This window comes from Oryctolagus cuniculus, chromosome 18, assembly GCF_964237555.1.
Source record: "Oryctolagus cuniculus chromosome 18, mOryCun1.1, whole genome shotgun sequence".
NCBI classification, from domain to species: domain Eukaryota; kingdom Metazoa; phylum Chordata; class Mammalia; order Lagomorpha; family Leporidae; genus Oryctolagus; species Oryctolagus cuniculus.
Window position 1 is genome coordinate 32,642,579 of NC_091449.1, and position 20,109 is coordinate 32,662,687.

At 52.1% G+C, this 20,109-nt stretch overlaps 1 long non-coding RNA gene and 1 other non-coding gene across 2 annotated transcripts; one reads left to right on the plus strand and one right to left on the minus strand.

Annotated features, from left to right (window-relative positions):
- The first annotated feature begins 11,540 nt into the window (after window positions 1-11,540).
- On the plus strand, window positions 11,541-11,647 carry LOC127487654 (U6 spliceosomal RNA). The gene has a single exon (XR_007914703.1). It is a non-coding gene; the product is annotated as a U6 spliceosomal RNA (small nuclear RNA).
- A 2,881-nt stretch (window positions 11,648-14,528) lies between these two features.
- On the minus strand, window positions 14,529-19,555 carry LOC103352445 (uncharacterized). The gene is made up of 3 exons (XR_007914687.2): window positions 18,209-19,555; window positions 17,729-18,027; window positions 14,529-15,649 (listed from the first exon to the last, which is right to left on the minus strand). It is a non-coding gene; the product is annotated as an uncharacterized lncRNA (long non-coding RNA).
- Window positions 19,556-20,109: the final 554 nt, after the last annotated feature.

The window sequence follows — 20,109 nt, forward strand, 5'->3', positions numbered from 1 at the left end:
CAGATCCACCCTGGGTTTTGAATGGCCTGGCTCTGGTCACGAGGCCAGTTCTGGGGCAGTGGTTATTGCCTGTGGGGATCAACACTGTGATTAGCCAGAGCTGATGCCGAGTAAGGCAGGGGGCCTGGCGGCAGCTGTAGCAGAGTATGGCGTGGGGATGGAGGTAGTTCACAGAAGCAGCAGCTTGCTGTTGCGGGCTGGAAGGGGTTTGGGGCAGGCAAAAACACCTGGGATCCTTGCAGACCAGAGGGGTCAGGGAGGCCTCCCCTGGAGGAACCGCAGAGCTGGTGGCCCCAGCAGAGAGGCCACCAGACCTGGCAGCTGAGGCTGTGTTTCTGAAGCCTTCAGGGCAAGATGCTCTTTAAGTGCCAGAGGCTTCCTTTTGTCCACACTCCCTCTGGCCTGCTGCCCAGTTCACACAGGACCCTGCCAACCTCTGGGCAGCCCCCAAGTCTGAGATGAGGCTTCTGAATGTGAGTTTTGTTTTGCTCTTTAGTAAAATCATTCTTGAGATAATTGCAGCTCCACATGCATGTGTCAGAAATGATTCCTGGGGATCACTTACGCATTTTTGCCTGGATTCCTCCAATGGTAATCATTTGCAACCCCACAGTACAATCTCACAAGCAGGATGGGTGCACGGATGTGAAAAGGCAAATTAAAGCTCTCGAAGTCTGGCCTTTTCCAAATGTCTTTTTTTTTTTTTTTTAATCTCTCCATCTGGAAAGCAAGAACGCACAGGTGAGGTGACTTCACCAAGGCATAAACATGTCCAAGACACTCAGCTCCAAGTGAAAGCCAGCTGAATTCTAATGCAGGCAGCCGGTGTGTGACCAGCTGAGAACAGAGTTCAAGGCCGCACTGAGAACTGGCCCGGGGAGGCCCAGGGCTTGGCTCCTTCCTTTGAGTGGGCCAAGGCTTTCCAGCTTCCTTAGACTTTGTTCCAGCCTTCCTGGTGGTGGCTGGGCCACCACTTCTTTAGAGTGACTCTCTAGAGGCGGAGTTTCTCCATCATCCCCCTCCTGTGGTTCGGACAGAGGGTCCATTCAGCAAAGGGGGCCAGTCCCACCCTTGCTAAACCCACCCTGATGTCCCAGCTCTGCAGAGGTGATCTAATGAGCTGAGTGGTGGGAGCACCATGGGACCAGAAGGAATGCTGGGGGCGGGGGTGCAGCACCAGGATACCATGCTGCTGGGTATTAACTCTTCAGTTCTGGGCTTTGTGAGGATTGGAGACTCTCAAAAGATGGCCCAGGGCAGCTGAGACTGCAGAGGGCCTCTTGTGGGTCCCCAATATAGCAGCTATTTAAAAATGAGTATGGAGATGCTTATTTGGCCTACTGTATGCCTGCATCCCACATCCCACCCCCAGGTGCCTGGGTTTGAGTGCCAGCTCCGCTCCTGCTTCCTGCTTCCTGCTAACGCACACCCTGGGAGGCAGCAGGTGGTGCCTCCAGTGCTGGGTCCCTGCCACCCACACGGGAGACCCAGACTGTGCTCTCATCTTCTGGCTTCAGCCAAGCCCAGCCCTGTGGGGAGCAACTGGGAGCAACTCGGACTAGACTAAGTTACTGGAATTAAGACTTATTCTATGCATCTGCTCTCCCACAATATGGCGCTGGGAGAGGAGAAAACAGCTTCTACACAGCTGCCTCCAGTTCAACCAATAAACAGCAAGACCTGCTCCTGATTGGAGGAGAGCAGCGTACTCGGCGTGTGGGTAGCAGAGTTGGGATTGGTGAAGAGGACTATAAAGGAGGAGAGAGACAACATGCACCAGGAACATCTAGGGGGAACATCTATCTGAAGGAACACCTGTGCAGCCCCCGAGAGAGCCGGCAGGCGGTGTGCCGCTCCCCCGCGGAAGTGGGGAAATGTAGCAGGGGGAACCGCCCTTCCACGGAGGTGGAAGGGACGGTAGCCAACCCGGGAAGAACCAGCAGCAAACCCGGGGAGGGCCGAGCAGACGAAAGAACAGCGCAGGGTCCTGTGTCGTTCCTCCACGAAGACGGGGAGCGACACAGCCCCAGCTGTTGCAGGTGTTTGAGGAGTGGTCCAGAGAACGGAAACTCTCTCTGTCTCTCTCTGCCTCTCAAATAAAGAAATAAAAATGAGTATGGACTTAACTGATTCTCTTAATCAATGCAACTCTACCAGTGCACACTGGCTGCATGTCCACTCTGCTTCTCCCTTGTCCCAACACTCTAGGTCACTGGCAGGGACCAGTGTGTGGCCCCAGTTATCACTGAACATGGTGCCAGCACTGTGAAGCCATGTGCAGTAACTATTCGTTGAACTGGTGTATGCACAGGAAGTCCCGCCTCTGCCTGGATACCGCCTCTGCCTCTTCACGCCATAGCAATTTTCTTCCCTGAGCTGACTTCTTGTTTGATGTAGATAAAACAAATGCATAAACAAAGAGAATCAAAGGTTAAGATACAACAAGGTCTCAGTACTGGGAAAATGGCCTTCCCTCCTCCCTCCCTCCTTCCCTGCCTCCTTCCCTCTCTCCCTCCTCCATTCCTTCCTTCCATCCTTCCTCTATTACTTCTCTTCCCTTGGCTCAACAACAAAATACCCATTGTTGTAAGCAGTAGGTATGGAGCAGTAAATCAGACAGAGAAGAGAACTGTCCACAGGGAGCTCACATTCTAGAAAAACCAGAAAGGCAGGAGCTATCGTGGAAGGCTGCATGGAGGAAGGAGTACATAAAATGAGTGGGATTTGGGCACCAGGAACAAGTAATAGGAGCCAGAGAATGGAGTTAGCGATGAATGCATGTGAGGAAGATGCTGGAAGGGGTTTGCCTGGGAAGCAGAGAGGCACTGAAAAGAGACTGACACAGGACACAGGACACGGGCAGCCATGGTTCTGGATCGCCAAGGGCACAGGCCAGGGCATGTGGACAATCATAAGGTCATTCCACCTACACTCTTGCAGGACTAAGCATGGGAGAGGTCAAGGGCGTGGTAGGACAGAGAAGGAGGGCCGTGACCCCAGATCGAGAAGGAAGCAGCAAAGAAGTTGTTGATGCACAGGAGTGACAAGATCAGTGTGAGGACTGGAGTGTGTGTGTGTGTGAGAGAGAGAGATGGGGGGTAGTCAGAGCTACTGGACAACCTGGGAGGCTGTTAGGTGGTTCAGGTGAGAGATGGGAATATCCAGACCAGGTGCTGACTGTGGGGTGAGGAGGCAGGCAGGTTCCAGTGCCATCCCTAAGCCGCAAAGGGGTGATTTCCTGTATGTAGGAGAGGGGGAAGACAGAGAAGTTTGGGATACCAGCATTTTCCTGCTAGGGTGATAGAGTTCATCCTGATGACAGGGTTGGGGACATTGGATGTTCCAGCAGCGGAGGAGGGGGACACAATAAGGGCATGTAGAGGGTGGCGGAAGGATGAGGTGGACTGCATGATAGAGGCAGAGGCTTGGATGTGCCTTTCAGACCTCCTGGTGGAGACGTTGCCTGGACAGCTGCTCCTGGGTGCAGCACACAGTCAGGCCAGGATACTCCCCAGCCACAGCTCCAGCCCTCAGGGCACCCACGCAGAGAAGTGGGCGGGGCCACAGTGCCATCTAAGCCAGACTGACCACAGTGCCACTTTGATGAGTGACGCCATGACCTCTGCTCGGGGGGCTTTGAGCCCTTGCTCTCCGAGAACATCTCCAGAAAACACAGGCTTTTTCCCTGTTCCTTCCTGATGTCCCACCTTCTGTGCACAAAGCAATGCCTCCCTGGGCCTGGGGACTTTCCACCCAAAACGTCCCCGCTGCTGGGAACAGCTGGCAGCATTTTTAATTTTATTTGGTTTCTTCTGGTTCTTCTTCTTCTTTTTTTTTCCCAGAGCAACATCCTGAAGGGAGCAGATGGCAATAAGAAAGGGCAGACCAATGCCGAGGAAAGTGGCCTGGTTTGCCCTTGCATGCTCGGGCGCGTGCTCTCTGTTCTGGAGAGCGGTCGTGAGACGCCTGCTCCTCAGGGTGATTATTTGTGTGTCTCAACATCTCCGGGGACTCGGAGCTGATTGGCCTGGCTTCTTCATGGCCATAATTTCAGACTTCCACGCAGAACCCGGCCTTGGCAGATGCTCCAGAAATGTATGCATTTGGCTAAGAAATATATATTTGAGTGTCACCAGCATGCTAGGTGCTTTGCCGGGCCCTGGGGCTTCAGCAGTGAACAAAACAAACACAAATGTGTGCCTTCCCATGGCCCAGAGTCTAGTCATCGCGTGGACTGGCTGGTTGACAGGTCAAGCGTCTGATCACGGCTCAGCTACCTAGGAGCTGGGGATACAGAACAGTGGGGAGTGCTCCGAGAGGCGACGGACTCCCAGCACTTCCTTGCAGTAGACCCTGTTGGATGCCTGTTGCCTAAACCATGCATTCCCAACCCTCACCAACCTTGCTGCCGCCATGCTTCAGGCTTCTCATCACAGGAGGGAAGTGCAATTTGCCATCACTGGAGACTGACTGGGAAGGAGCGGGGTGGGGGAGAGGCTGAGGAACAGGCAGCAGCTGTGAGCCAATGCTCACGACCAAGGGGCAGGATGGACGAAGCGCAGCATTCTGGGGCCTGCATTAATTACCCTTCTCCCCAGAACATGGGAAACGGGAAAGCGAGGTACTTGCCATTAGGAATACACTCGCCATTAAAGAAGGAAGTTGGTTCTGGGGGAGAAATGGAAGAGCTGTGCCCTGTACTCTGGAAAGCAGAGTCATGGTGGGCCAGCAGGTGCCCCTTAGCCTTTGCAACCAACATCATGTGGCAGGAAGACAACTGGACCTAAGGGCTTAGGCCCTAGAAAATTTACATATGCTAAAACAGGCACCAGTTGGCTGGCACCTCGGCTCAATAGGCTAATCCTCCACCTTCGGCGCTGGCACACCGGGTTCTAGTCCCTGTCGGGGTGCTGGATTCTGTCCTGGTTGCCCCTCTTCCAGTCCAGCTCTCTGCTGTGGCCCGGGAATGCAGTGGAGGATGGCCCAGGTCCTTGGACCCTGCCCCCGCATAGGAGACCAGGATAAGTACCTGGCTCCTGGCTTCAGATCAGTGCGGTGTGCCGGCCACAGTGGCCATTGGGAGGTGAACCAAAGGAAAAGGAAGACCTTTCTCTCTGTCTCTCTCTCTCTCATTGTCCACTCTGCCTGTCAAAAAAAAAAAAAAAAAAAAAAAAAAAGAAAGAAAGAAAAGAAAAAGAAAAAAAGAAAAAGAACACAGGCACCAGTGGGGGTGGGTTGTATGGGTTCTAACACAATCAAGACACTGGAGAGTCCCTGACACCCCCAGAAATTCCCTCATCTTGCGTCTTCGTAGGGGAACCTTGGCCCTACCCTTATCCCTGGAAAGGGAGCTCTGGTATTTTCACAGGAATGGAATAACACAGCACGGAGTCTGCAGTTGACTGGGAGGGGCCAGCAGGTGCCTGGGGGCTCTGTGTTCCTTTCCCCTGGTGAGTGGGGCACCATCTATGGATGTTGCTTTACTCATTCACCCCCTGGAGAAGACTTAGGTGGTTTCCAGGAGAGGAAATAGAGAGGCTGAGAGGCTATGAATGTTCCCCCCAGGATACTGGCTGAAGACTTATCTTTCAGCCGTTCCAAAGGGAGTGTTCAGCAGCACTTGGTGGTTTTAACTTGCAAGTCCCTAATCACTAATGAGCCGGACCATCTGGTCACGTGTGCACCGGCTTTCCTGGGTGTGAGGAGGGTACAAATAGTTTGCCTACTTCCTAATAATGGTTTTGTTTTCTTCTTGTTGGGTTTTGAGAATTCTTTATAGATTCTGGACACACGTAGTTATGTAATGTTAAGTATTTTCTCCCATTTTATTCTGTCTTACTCGCTTCATAGTGTCTTTTACAGAGCAAAAGCTTTTAATTTTAATGCAGTCAATCTTTTTTTATCTTAGAGAGCGTCCTTTTGGTATAAAGTATGATATCTCTCTTCCTAACTCAAGGTCACAAAAGTTTTCTCCTCTGTGTACTTCTAAAAGTTTTATAGCTTTATAGTTTGTGTTCCGATTTGTGGTCCATTTTGAGCTACTTTTGTATAATGTATATATCATTGTTCTTTCTTCCTTTATCTTTTTCCCTCCCTCCTTCTCTTCTTTCCTTTCTTATTTTTTACAATTTTTTTTATTATTTTTCTTCCTTCCTTTCTTTGGCAAAGGGAAGTGATTTCTCCATTGAATTGCCTTTGCACCTTTGTCAAAAATTGGTGTGTGGGGGGGTGTTGGCACTGTGGCACAGCAGGTTAAAGCCCCCGTCTGCAGTGCTGGCATCCCATAATGGCGCTGGTTCGAGTCCCTGCTGCTCCACTTCTGATCCAGCTCTCTGCCTCTGCACCTGGGAAAGCAGTGGAAGATGACCCAAGTCCTTGGGCCCCTGCACCTGTGTGGGAGAACCGGAAGAAACTCCTGGCTCCTGGCTTTGGATCAGCTTAGCTCTGGCCATTGTGGCTCTTTGGGATATAACCAGTGGATGGAAGACCTCTTTCTCTCTCTGCCTCTACCTCTCTCTGTAACTTTATATTCCAAATACATAAACTATATATAAAATCTTTTAAAAAAAGATCAGTGGGCTGCATTTGCTGGATTTATCACTGCCCTCCTCGTTCTGCTCCTTAGGCTGACACCATGACTTCTGGATTACTGCTGCTTTATAGGAAGCCTTGCAATCACAGAGTGGCAGGGAGTTCCTGACTCTGGATGCTGACACCAGCTTCCTGTTAACACAGACACCGCGAGGCCACAGTGATGCCCCAGGTGTCAGCATCCCGAGTCAGGTATTGAACCCAGGTCCCTGCTTTGGAATGTGGGCATCCCAACTGACATCTCCACCACTAGGCCAAACCCTCACCCCTCTGCTGAGATGTTAACCGGAACTGGGTTAACTGTGTAAACTGGGGAGAGAGTTAGCGTTCTAGCTATGCTGAATCTCCAATCCATGCGTGCAATGTCTCTCTTTAATTATCTAGTTTTTTTAAATTTCTTTATTGGTAGTTTTCTGCATACAGATCCTGCACATGTCTGTTAGATTTGTATCTCTGTAGCTGCTTTCTTTTTTTGGAGCTGCTGTATATGATGTGTCTTAATAGTTCAGTTTTCAATGGCTCATCTCCAGACAGACATTTTGCATAGAACAAAGACAGCACTTGGAACGTCTGCATCCCATGACAGAGTGCCTGGTTAGAATTCTGCGCTGCTCCACTTCCCATCCAGCTTCCTGCTATTGTGCACCCTGGGAGGCAGTAGATGATGGTTCAGATACTCGGATCCCTGTCACCCATGTGGGAGACTCAGACTGAGTTCCAGGCATCTGGCTTTGGCTGAACCCAACCCTGCTGCTGTTGCGAGCATATGGGGGAGTGAACCTGCTGATGGAAAATATCTCTGTCTGCCTTTCAAGTAAAATGAAAGTAAATAAATATATATTTTGACAGACACATGATTTGATATATTAACCTTAAATCTCCTACCCTTATTAAACTAAGTTAATAGTTCCAATTTTTTTTTAACAGATTCCTTTGGGACTTTCTATGTGTACACATTATCTGTGCATAGAGATGGTTTTACTTCCTCCTTTCCCAACTCTACGCTTGCTCTGGTCTTGGCCTTTTTACCAGGGCCAGGATCCCAGGGAGAGCTTGCGTTGGAGTGATGTGGATGAGCATCGTCTCCTTGCCCCGAGTCGTAGATGAGAACAAACATGTTTGGCCGCTGCATCTGAAGTTGGCTGTGTTTGTGGGTGCCCTCTCAGGTTTAGAAATTTCCTTTGCATTCTCGGCTGGCTGAGAGTTTTTACCATGGCTGAAGATGAACTGTCTCTGAATGGTGGTGTTTTTATCTGTATCAGTTGATAGAACCATGTGGTTTTTCTTCCTTACTCTGCTAACAGGAAAGATTACAGCGACGGATATCCAAGTGTTCAACCGGCTTTGCATTCCTGGGATAAGCTGCATTTGGCTGTGATATGCTGACCTTTCTGGATGTTCTGGGTTCCCTTTGCTAATATCTAGATGGAGAGGGCTTTTGTGTCTACACTCATGAGAGGTACTGAGCTGTAGTTTTCTTGTTTTTATCTGTTTTTGTGGGTATCAGGATAATGCTGCTGGCCTATTCTCCTCTATTTTCTAGTACGATTTGTGTAAAGGATCTTAAATGTTCAGTAGACTTCACAGAAAAATCATCTGTGCCTGGAGTTTCCTTATTCGGGAGGTTTTACACTGTAAATTCAATTTCTTATGTACTTATTTGAAAGGCAGAGTTAGAGAGAGAGAAGGAGACACACACAGCCACTGGTTCACTCCCCAAATGGCTACAACAGACAGGACTGTGCCAGGCAGAAGACAGAAGCCAGGAGATTCTTCCAGGTCTTCCATGTGGGTACAGGGGCCCAAGGACTTGGTCCATCTTCTACTGTTTTCCCAAGCCATAGCAGAGAGCTGGATCTGAAGTGGAGCAGCCAGGACTTGAACCAGTGCCCATATGGGATGCTGGCACTGGAGGTGATGGCTTTACCTGTTACGCCACAATGCTGGCCCCATTATAATTTCAGTTTCTTTTTTGACATTTTATCTAGAATGGTCTTAAGCTTACAAAACAAAAATTGTGATGTAGTTAAGAGTTCCTGTGCATCCTTCACCCCATACCCCCATTGGCACCCACTTTACCTTCTCTGTCACCCTGAATGAACTGCACCCAGCTCCCCTACTCTTTATTTCCAGTCTCTTTGGAATGGACTACTTGGTCTATCGATTTATTCTTGGGTGAGTTGAGGTATTTGTGGCTTTCACAGAACTGATGGCTTTTAACTTGGCTGTCTGATGTATGTGTGCAGAGGAGCTTCGGCTGGAGTTTTATTAATTTCATTGATCTTTTAAAGAACCACCCTTTATGTTCATTTATTTCTCTATTTTTCTGCTTTTAATTTCACTGATTTCCACCCTTATTATCTCCTTTTCCTTCTACTTGTTTTAGGTTTACTTTGCCCTTTTTTATTCTGTAAGGGAATAATGCTAAGTTGTTCATATGAAACCTTTATTGTTTAAATACAAATGCTTAATGTTGGGAGGGGTTGTGGCACAGTGGTTAAGACAGGGCTTGGGGTGCCTGCATCCCCTGTGGGAGTGCCTGGGTTGGAGTCTCCGCTCTGACCCGAATGCACCTTTCTGCTGATGCACACGCCGGGAGGCAGCCCAAGCCCTTGGCTCCCTCTGCCACTCATGTGGGAGACTCAGGGGCAGTTCTGGGCTCCTGGCTTTGGCCCAGCCCAGCCCTGCCTGTTGCAGACATTTGAGGAGTTAAGTCATGGATAGAAGCACTTTTAACTCTCTCTCTCTCTCTCTCTCTCTGCCTTTCAAATCAAAATAAATAAAAATAAAGAGATTCTAGAAATTGAATTAAAAGATCCATTCATAAAAATTTAATGCTATCCATCTCTCTTTAAGCAGCACTTTTGCTCTGTCCCATAAATTTGATGTGTTCCACTCTATATTTTTCCTATTTTCTAATTTTCCTGCAGATTTCCTTTTGATCTACAATCATTGAAAAGTGTGGTAATTTTCAAGTATTTGAGGAATTTTTTTCCAGCTCTCTCTCTCTATCTCTCTTTTGCTAAGGTAATCTCTTTTTTTAAGAAAGTTTTTATTTAATGAATACAAATTTCCTAGGTACGGCTTTAGGAATATAGCAATTCTTCCCCCTATATCCACCCTCCCACCTCCACTCCCATTTCACCTCTTACTCCCTCTCCCATCCCATTCTTCATCAAGATTCATTTTTAATTATCTTTATATACAGAAGATCAACTTTATACTAAGTAAAGATTTCAACAGTTTGCACTCACGCAGGCACATAAAGTATAAAGTTTACTGTTTGAAGACTAGTTTTACTATTAATTCTCATAGTACAACATATTAAGAACAGAGGTCCTACATGGGGAGCAAGTGCACAGTGACTCCTGTTGTTGATTTAACAATTGACACTCTTATTTATGACGTAGTGATCCCCCAGCCCCGCTGTCTTTGTTATTCCTAGTTTAATTTCAAGTCGCTTGGGCTTTGAATCTCAGACCCTGAAGCTGGAAGTAGAACTTGGAGCTAGGTTTGGGAATATTTACAGGAAAAGTCTTGGAAGTGTTCAAACTTTGCAGACCAACATCTGCACTTGCTTCTTATATACCGAGGACATATTTATGAAAGCCCACGTAAATGTGCACAGTTCCCCCAAACCTGAAAAAAGTCTAAAGAACACCAGGAAGTGGATGGTGTTCCACAGCGGTGGACTGGCAGGCAGGCAGTAAAACTTGTCTGAGAAGCACCTGCCCCGAGGAAGACCATGGAAGGCTGCAGGAAGGGGTTGATGATGCAGATTTAAGTCCTAGCTGGAATGGAGCTGCCATGCGGTGGCACTCTGCCTCTCTTGTTTGTGGCCATTTCCTCAGAACCTGGAACTTGGGCATGCCACCGCAGGTCTGGGAGGCTCACCTGCCTGCCTGCCTACACCATGGAGAGAGAGAGAGATTCCAACAGTGGTTTACTCCCCAAAAGGCCACAACTTAAGGGGCTGGACCAGGCCAAAGCCAGGAGCCTGGACCTCCATCCAGGTCTCCCACATGGATGGCAGGACTCAAGCACTTGGCCATCTGCTGCTGCTTCCCCAGGTGCAGTAGCCGGGAGCGTGGTCAGAAGCAGCACAGCTCTGATATGGGCTGCCAGCATTCCACGTGTGCCCTAACCTGCTGTGCCACAATGCCAGCCCCAGGCTGGCTTCCATCTCGTCTTTCCCTCCTCCTCCAGTATCTGGCGCGTATCTTAGCCAGGGTCCCTGCTGATGGGTGACCTTGCTGTTTCCGCAGCCTCACACCTGGGAGAGGGGACTCAAGTGGGACAGTTCACGTGGCCCAGGTGTGCCTGAGGGTCTCAGCACCCTGCAAGTTGTTGGAAGACCCTCCACACCCCCACCTCCCCACACACCCGGATGGAAATCACCTGGATTTGATTACTGCACAATCCACTCCAGGACGCTTCCCAGAGTTCATGGGAAAATGGCCTGGAAAGGGAAGCTTATTTGAGTGCAGAAAAAAATTGATAACCCAAGCCTCATTTTTTTACAGTATGAACATTTATGAAGTGCCCCTGTGCCCGTGTCATAACATCTCACTGTACCCCATAAATATGCACAACTCTTAGATGTCAATCCAAAAATTTTTAAAGATTTATTTATTTAAAAGGCAGTGCTAGAGAGAGAGAGAGAGAGGGATCTTCCATCTGCTGGTTCCCTCCCCAAATGGCCACAATGGCTGGGCTGGGCCAGACTGAATCCAGGTGCCAAGAGTTTCATCCAGGTCTCCCATGGATGCACGTGGGTCTCCACATGGGTGGAGGGGCTGAAGCAGGTGCATCATCAGGGAACAAGACTGGAAGTGGAGCAGCCAGGACTCGAACCAACACCCAAATGGGATGCTGGTGTGGCTGGTGGGCAGCTTTACCCACTGCGCCACAGCACTGGCTCCTAAAAATGCTTTTTGAAAGATCAGCCGGTGCTCATTGTGGCAATACACATACTGAAATTGGACCGATACAGAGAAGATTAGCATGGCCACTGTGCAAGTGTCCTGTGCAAATTCGTGAAGCGGTCTATATTTAAAAAGAAAAGTTCAGGTTGTTGGCCCCGCCCACCACAAGCCAAGGTTCCGTGGAAGGACAAGCTGGGCACCCGGATTGATTTCCGTTCTCCTGCCCAGCCAGGAGTATAGCCAGAAGAGGGTGTCTCTCGGTGCCCAGCACAGGGTCCAGGAACAGGGCACCCAGAGGAGGAGGGAGAGGACGAGGAGGAGGAGGAGGGCGTCTGGGAACCAGCAGGGCACCCGCCCCCCATGTCTGCATGGCCAACAGCTTTGCTCTCTGGGCGGAGCCAGCTTCTGTGACAGTGTTGTGGTCCTCATCAGCGCGTGGTCGTCTTGCGCGGCCTCTGCTTCCGGGGCAGAGGCGGGGAGGGGCTTTTAGGTCCAAGCGAACTTGACCCAGGCCGCAGCCGCTGCTCACGAAGCTCGCCCTGCCTCCCGCCCCATTAACACAATTTAGTGCAGCAGTGACACCCCCAGGACCTGGGGGCTGGGTCTTTTTTTATTAAAGCACCATCAAGCCCCTCTGGTGAGCAGACCCCTGAACTCCCATCTAAGCTGGGGGAAGGCAGAGTTGCCCTTGTGTAGACAAACACCCCCAACCAGGTGTGTACAGCTTCCCACAAGGAAGCCATGTCGTCTACAGGTATTTACTGTGTCGGATGTGGGGGGAGACAAGAAGCCCACCCTCCTGGTTTACAGCCAGGAAGAGGAGTGGGCCTCAGCCCAAGGCGGGTGCGTGGCTGGTGGATGCTGTGATGGCACCAAAGGGACGACACGGCGCCTGTCTGAGGAATCAGGGAAGGCCTCCCTGAGGTGGTGACATGTGGGCCGAGGTAAGAAGCATGCGTGAGAGTTGACTTGGGACAGGTGACAAGAGGAAGGCTGGGCTTTCGAGGCTGTGAGGCAGACATCAGCCCGGCCTGTGAGTAACACTGTCGGTGGGCCGTATCCCTGGGACAGATGGCAGGTGGGTGGCAGACGTGTGGCCGGCAGGTGTAGCCCAGCCTCCCTCCCTCCCCATGGCTCAGCAGCAGCCGCCGGGCTTGATGGAGCAAGGGTCACCCTGCGGGACCAAAGAAGGACCTCCAACTCAGAACCTCCTTCGCGAGACTGGGGCTCGAGCAGACTCCCGGAGACCTGGTCAAGGGCTGCACAGCCAGCACAGGCAGGAGCCAGAGCGGCCCTGGGGGGCATGCAACCCCCAGCCTAGGGCCATCAGAGTCACCCCAGACCCCACCTCACCACCAACTTTCAAGTGCGGGCCAGAGCGGGTCATACAGGCATGCCTCCCGGGGGTTGGGGTATGGGGAAGTGCCAGGTCCCAGGAGACTGGAAGGGTCGGAGAACAGTGCTAGCGGCCCTGCGGGTCCCCTTGCCTCTGGGTTCTGCCCAAGGCCCCCAGGTGCGATCTTCCCACCACAAGGACAAAATCCAGACCCCTCACGGTGGCTGAGGAGCTGTAGAAGCCTGGCCCTGCTTTTTGTCCTGCTCAGTCCCACGGGGACAGCAGTTCCAGCCAGGCGCCTGTGCTGGGCGCCCAGCCAGCCGCAGCCGGGGCCCACACTTTCCTGCATGGAGTGCCCCTCCCTGCTCAAGGTGGCCGCCCCTGCTTTGGGCAACCTTCCCTGGCCCTGCCCGCTGCCTGTCCTCCTGGTGCCCTGTCCCCCAAGCTCTGGACACCCGGCACCCTCCTTTCTCTCTTATCACGTTCATCTCCTTGGAACACCTGCTTTACTTAATGGTTTCTGACACCTGCTGTTTATGTCCTGTCTCTCCCCCCAGAATCTGGACTCCACGGGGGCGGGGTCTTGCTCTGTCCACCACTGGGTCCTGAGTGTCTGGAACAGGGTGTGGCACACATTAGGTGCTCAAGGAATATTTGCTGGCTGAACCAAGGGACTCCCCAGGGATACTGCTGCCAGATATCCGGGGCCAGAGCATGGGGCCTACCCTCACCTTGTTTCCAAGGTGTCACCTTGTCTTCATTCAGAAGCAACCAGAACCCCTCAAACAGGTAGGGTCTCTTGGTCAGCATCCCTGCCACGCAGGGATGACACTGGCGAGCTGAAACCCAGAGAGAGGAAGGGGACTTTTTAAGGATGTATTTATTTGATGGAGAGAGAGATGGCTCTTCCATCCACTGGTTCACTCCCAAATGGCCAAACAGACAGGGCTGGGCCAGGCCCAAGCCAGGAGCCAAGACCTCCATCTGGGTCTCATATGTGAATGGCAGGAGCCCAAGCACTTAGCCTGCACCTGCTGCCTCCCAGACATGTTAGCAGGGAGCTGGACTGGAAGCAGAGTAGCACTCCCATAGGGACACCCCGAGTGGGACTTCGAACGAGCTGGACCACAGTGCCTGTCCCAAGGCGGTTCTTTAAGGTGCTGGCCAGAAGAGCAAGGCAAAGGCAGAGGAAGGACCAGGAGAGCTGAGGGGTGCAGGCTCAGTCAGTGGGAAACCCAGGAGACCCAGGGGAGCAGAACTGGCAATGGCAGAGGCCGTTTTGAGCAGACACGCATTGTTCCAATGACTGCCCCGGGAGCAGAGAATTTAAACAAAGACAAGAGACCTGCAGCAGGAGGGTGCACATTTGGCCAGCACTGAGGCTCCCACATCGGAGTACCTGGCTTTGATACTCAGCTCCGGTTCCTGACTCCAGCTTCCTGTCCACGTGCACCCTGGGAGGCAGTGGGTGACAGCTCAAGGCTTGGGTTGCTGCCACCCACGTGGGAAACCCGGCTTGAGCTCCGAGCTCTTAGCTTTGGCCTGGCCCACTCTTGGCCATTGTGGGCAAAGGGAGGGGGGTAAACCTTTGGAGGGAAATCTCTCTCTCTGCCTCTCGAATGAAATACACCTACACACACACACACACAGAGAGAGAGAGAGAGAGAGAGAGAAGTCATCCAGGCTCGCCTCTCTGGACTCCAGGCTTGTGGAGATTTCCTTGTTGTTTGCTAACTGGGATGAATCAGCTTTTCCCACCCTGCAGACACCGTCACACACAACCTTAGGAACTCACATCGCTCTCCTCTTGCAGGTGGAAGACAAGCTCTTAATTAGCCCGTGCTGCCGGAGTGCAGACACCTGTGCGAGCTGAGGGACTCCCGCCTCCGGGGCGCAGGGCTGGGCGCTCTGCGCGGACAAGCCCTGAGTCAGTGAGAGGGCTGATCTGCCAGGGCCTTGATGATTTCTCCATTGCAGCTGCTCACACCTGGTGCCTTTATCTGGTGCAGGGGCCCCGGGATGGGGGGGGGGGGCACACTGTTTCCTCACGGCCTCAGAAGCTCCGGCAGGAAGGTGCAGAGTGCTGTGGCGTGATAAGCATTTGGGACAGGCAAGGTGCAGAAGCCAGCTGCCTCTTCCCCTGCTGCCCAGAGCAGAGCGGCTTGCTGTTTGCAGACTCAGGGAGGAGCCACGGCTTTGCCTCTTGCACCCACGTGGAGCCCAGGTCAGACTCCTTGAGAGCCGGCTTGCCTGGATTTTTATTCCCGTACGCAGCAAGTGTGTCGCGAGTGGTTGCCGCGTGCCGGGCAGGTTTCTAGGGGCTGGGGAGAGGCTGAGGAAGCAGCAGCAGGCCTGTGCGCCCACAGGGCTCACCGGGAGGCATGTCACCTGCCTGGAGCAGCAGTGCTAGGGTATTCTTTTCTGCCAAATGATTTTTCCTTTTCCTAACTTGACTTTGAAGCGAGGCTTACAACGCAGCATTGTCACTGCACGCCTCTCTCTCTCTCTCTCCTCTCCCCTTTCCTCTTTCTCTTCCTTTTTCTCTCCTATGAGGACGAGGGTGGGGGTGGGGATTTCCAAGAAGCACGGCCACAGCTATCTCTCTTCTTTTCTTTCCTTCCTAATGATTTCAATAACTTTGATACAATGCACCAACGGCTCCTCTCGCACAGGAACAAAAGGTGAAATGTTAATATGATTTTATTTGGGCTCAGATTGGATAAGGAAGACCTTTTGTTTCTTACCTTTCATCTTCAAGTCAGCTCTCGTTAATTAAATCGAGCCTGTGGAAAGTGACCTGTGGGAGGAGGGGAACTCCTGAGAATAGAATTCTTTTTAATCAAATATAGACAATAAATAAATAAGCGAGAAAAGGGCCGTTAGGAAAAGAAACAGCCTGGGAACTTCCAGGCGGGAGTTCTTGAAGGAGAGGCAAGTTGCTTTTTTCTCCAGGCGAAAAGTACCGAGTCATGGTGTCCCTGCAACCAGGGCCACCTGGACAAGTCATCGCCACCTGAAGCCCACACCCTAGGACTGCAGAGCTTCCTGCTGGGTCTGCTTTTCCAGGACCACCCTTGATTGCTGTAAGGGGCTGCCCTGTTTCTCTGAGCTCATGCCACACCTGGCCACAAGGGGGCGGGGAAGAGTCATTTTCCTCCGCGTGGAGAGGCGGACCTGGCCTGCGGCTCACCTCCAGGCCAGGTGTGGCGGATGGGTGACAAAGACTGCTGGACTTGGGGTATCAAACCGGAACTGAAGATCTGCCTGCCTGGGGGAGGGGGTCAATTCACCCCAAATTTGAAAACTGCCTGGAGCGAGGCAGACTCCCTGTACAGGGAGGAAATGGAATGCAAGCTCTGTGGTGGGTGACAGTGTGGGCTCTGAGCCCTCCTGAGTTCACTTGCTGTGTGAGACTAAGTAGGCTATGCAGCCTTTCTGAGCCTCAGTCTCCTCGTCTATAAAATGGGGATAAGAGCCTCATCTTACAGAGCTGTTGTCGGGAGCCATTAAATTACAAAAGTATTATAAATCTGAGTGCACTTCAAACACACACGGGGAATGAGAAGGAAAAGATAAGCTTCTTTGGGGGCAAAAACGTTTTGAAATCCATCATGGTTTTTTCATAATATGCATTTCCGGTGGACTTTTTGAAGACCCCTTATCTGCGTGAGTGGTGAAATTTTTGACACCAAAATAAAGGTGTCTCCATTCCATTGTTTCGTGAACTCTTTGAGGTCCCCTAATATGTTGAGCTGGAGTGACAGTGAATGGTGGCTGTTATAATGACCTTCCCTCCCACCAATGCAGCCTGCTCCCAAAATGTGCTGCCTGCAGGGGAGTCCAGGCACACCCCACTGCCTCTTTTCCTTTTCCTTTGTATTTTTATGGAAAGTTATCACTACATATACAGGGTGAGTAGTGGACATTGCTTTTTTTTTTTTTTTTTTTTTTTTTTTTTTGACAAGAAGTTAGATAGTGAGAGAGAGAGAGAGGTCTTCCTTTTCTGTTGGTTCACCCCCCAAGTGGCCACTATGGCTGGCGCTGTGCTGATGTGAAGCCAGGAACCAGGTGCTTCCTCCTGGTCTCCCATGCGGGTGCAGGGCCCAAGGACCTGGGCCATCCTCCACTGCCCTCCCGGGCCACAGCAGAGAGCTGGACTGGAAGAGGAGCAACCGGGACAGAACCTGTGCCCCAACCAGGACTAGAACCCGGGGTACCGGTGCTGCAGGTGGAGGATTAGCCTAGTGAGCCACGGTGCTGGCCAAGGACATTTTTTTTTAATACTTCTGTATGAGAGTACTTTGAAAAGGTTGTGGAAAAATAAAATTACAAAGTAAATTTATTTTGATGCAAAAAATGTTGAAATCCTGCATACAGGAAGTCTTTTACAGGTTCATGGAAAATGGGTACTATGAAAAACCACATGCATTTTGAATTTTTTTCCAACAAACCAAAGTTAGATTTTTACGTCATTTTCCATGAACTTTTGGAAGCACATGTGTGTGCATGCGTGTTTTCATTTGACTCGTGTAGCTCTTGGGGGTCTGCAATGTGCCGTGTGATCCAGAGGTACAGAAAGCAAGCCGAGCACATGCCCTCCTGGGGTTTCCACTCTGGACCAGTGCTGTCCGTTAGAGCATTCCGTGGCCCCGCCTCTGCTGCCCGGTGTGGTAGCCAGTAGCCACCATGGCTTTCAAGCACTTGAAGTGAGGCTAGTACCAGGAAATGTATTTTAAACTGGACTGAATCCTAATTCATTCCCACTTGACGGTGCAGGGACAGAAGGTTCATGTGAAAATGCTGAGCACAGGCCCTGGTATACAGTCAGCACTCAATACGTGCACCTTTCCTTTCCCTCTGCCCCACTATGTGGCACCTTGTGCATAACTCCTCTACTGCTATTCCACCTTATGGAGGATGAGTGGGTTCCAGAAAGGCAGGCGCAGGTTCGGGTGACTGATGATGCCTCGCAGACCTTCCCACACAGCTAGTGGTCTTTCGTGCCTCTTGGATTAAAGGGACCGGCAAAGGAGCAGCCTTTGGAGCCAAGCAGACAGGAATTGAAGTGGCTCTGCCCCTACCAGGCTCCAGGACCTGAGCCAGTGGCTCAGCCTGAGCGTGGCCTTCCTCTTCTGTTCACTGGGTGGCGCTGTCACTTCCTGGGGGGTCTGAGCCCTGCAGAGATCCAGACACAAGGAGAAATCAGTCCTAACCAGAGGGGGACCCTTCTCTGGACGCCCCAGCCTCCCAGATGTGGCCCTTGCGCTCCTGCCCACTGCGCATGTGCACTGTCCTGGCTTGTTCCCTGGCTGAGGGTTGAGCCCCTGGGTCCAGGTAAGCCAATCATGTTGCCTACCTGGAACTCTCTCATGATAAACTTGCATGTGAGGGGCATGGCTCAGCAGAGAGAAGTAGGCAGGAAAAGGCTCTTAATCCCAAGCCCCCAGCGCTGTCCTCAGCCGGAGGGAGCCGGTCTGCAGCAGGAACGCATAAAGGCAGAGACTTTGATACACAGTGGGGAGGGAGAGAGGCAGAGGAGGGGGGAGAGAGAGAAGGAGGAAGCGCAGACAGGGGAACGAATGGCCTCATGCCCCCGACCCGCCTGGCCGAGACCCTCCTGCGTAGCCCCTGCATCCTCCCCACACGTTCTCCCTTCTGCCTGGGCGGTTTGAGCTGGGTTTCGTGAAATGAGTTCTAAACAAAACTTCAGTACCTCAGACCCTTCCTCCTTTCTTGGTCACCTGCATCCCATTGATCCCTTTGGAACCTGGCCTGGATCTCTGCCCCACCACCCGTCGTCACACCTGCCCGGGGCGGGGTGGGGGGCGGGGAGACCTCGGGCCTGGAGCAGCCTCAGGGGCCTGGGAGGCCACGAAGTCCCTCAGGGACTTCGTTAGTGCAGTGGGCGTGGTCTCCCGCCTTGTGTCTGTGACGCGGCCTCAGGACCACAGGGTCACAAAAGAGCTGGCGCTACCCTCTGAGAGGCAGCCGGATGCCAGCAGCAGAGAGCGCACCAACAGGAACCGGATCGCTCCAGTCCTAACCTGGGCCTCAGCTTCTTTAAAGGGGCTGATGAGGGATGTCCTGCGCATCTCGCCGTAGGGGGTTGCGTGTGTGTGTGTGTGTGTGTGTGTGTGGACTAGCAGATCCGGCATTCAGCGCTCTCCCTGGGGGCGCAGCAGGGCGCGCAGGCCACTCGGAGCTTGGTGCGCTCTCTGGTCCTCCATCACCCCACACCTGTAAGGAACAACCGGAAGGCAGGTTGGGGGCAGCTGCGTGTTCCCCACCTGCCCTTGCTGGAGAGGACTCCCAGCAGTCTCCTAAGTTCTGCGGAGACGTGGCAGCGTGGCCCTGGGACCGGCTGGTTCCCACGAAGGCCACGGACTCATCCTCAGGAGAGCCGATCACCCGACCTGGGGAGCCGCCCCTCCGCGCCCCTGGAGCCCCGCCCCCGAGGCCTCCTTCCTCCTCCTCCGAGCTTGCCTCTCACTGGGTCCCGGGGTTTCTGGCTTCTGCCCGCCGGCTGCCGACTGGCCAACGCCAGGGGCACTGCGGAGTTCTGACCTCACAAAGCCCTAGTTCGGAGGCGGCTCTTTGCGCAGCCCTGGTCACAGCTGGCCTTCTCCGGGTGCGGGCAAGACCACCCGAACTGAGGATGGGCCCTGGCCCCAGCATGCCCTCAGACCCCGGGGTGTGGGATCTCACACTTCTGCTCCTCTACGGTCCCCCATCTGTAACTCGTGGCCAAAAACACCTGCCCTTGCGACCTCACAGATGGGAGTCACACATGGGAGATGTGAGACGCCATGTAGCACCGTGTGACTGCACCGGCCGGTATTACTTTTTAATATAACTGTAGAAAACCTTATTACCGACATGATATATGCTCACTGGAGAAACCCTAGAAGATGCAGATAAGGAAATGATGAAAATAAAGACAGTTCATAATCCCACCACCCACCGATAACGGCTATAAATGATGTAATGGATATCAATCTGCGATCTGCATCTATTTATGTGAAATAGGATCGCACTCTTTGTGCTATTTCACTGTTCGATTTTTTTTCTTATAATAACAAGTGATCAGTAGAGGGATGTCCTCCTGCCAGAGATGAAATTTATGAGATTTCCTCGCTCCATTCGCAGCCGGAAAAATCACCCAGAATTTGAAGGTCAGCTCCTCCTCTATCCTCCAGAGAGTAGGCAAGCGTGCCCGGGGCTCCCCTGGGCCTGGGGCTCCTCTGGCATGCGCCTCCC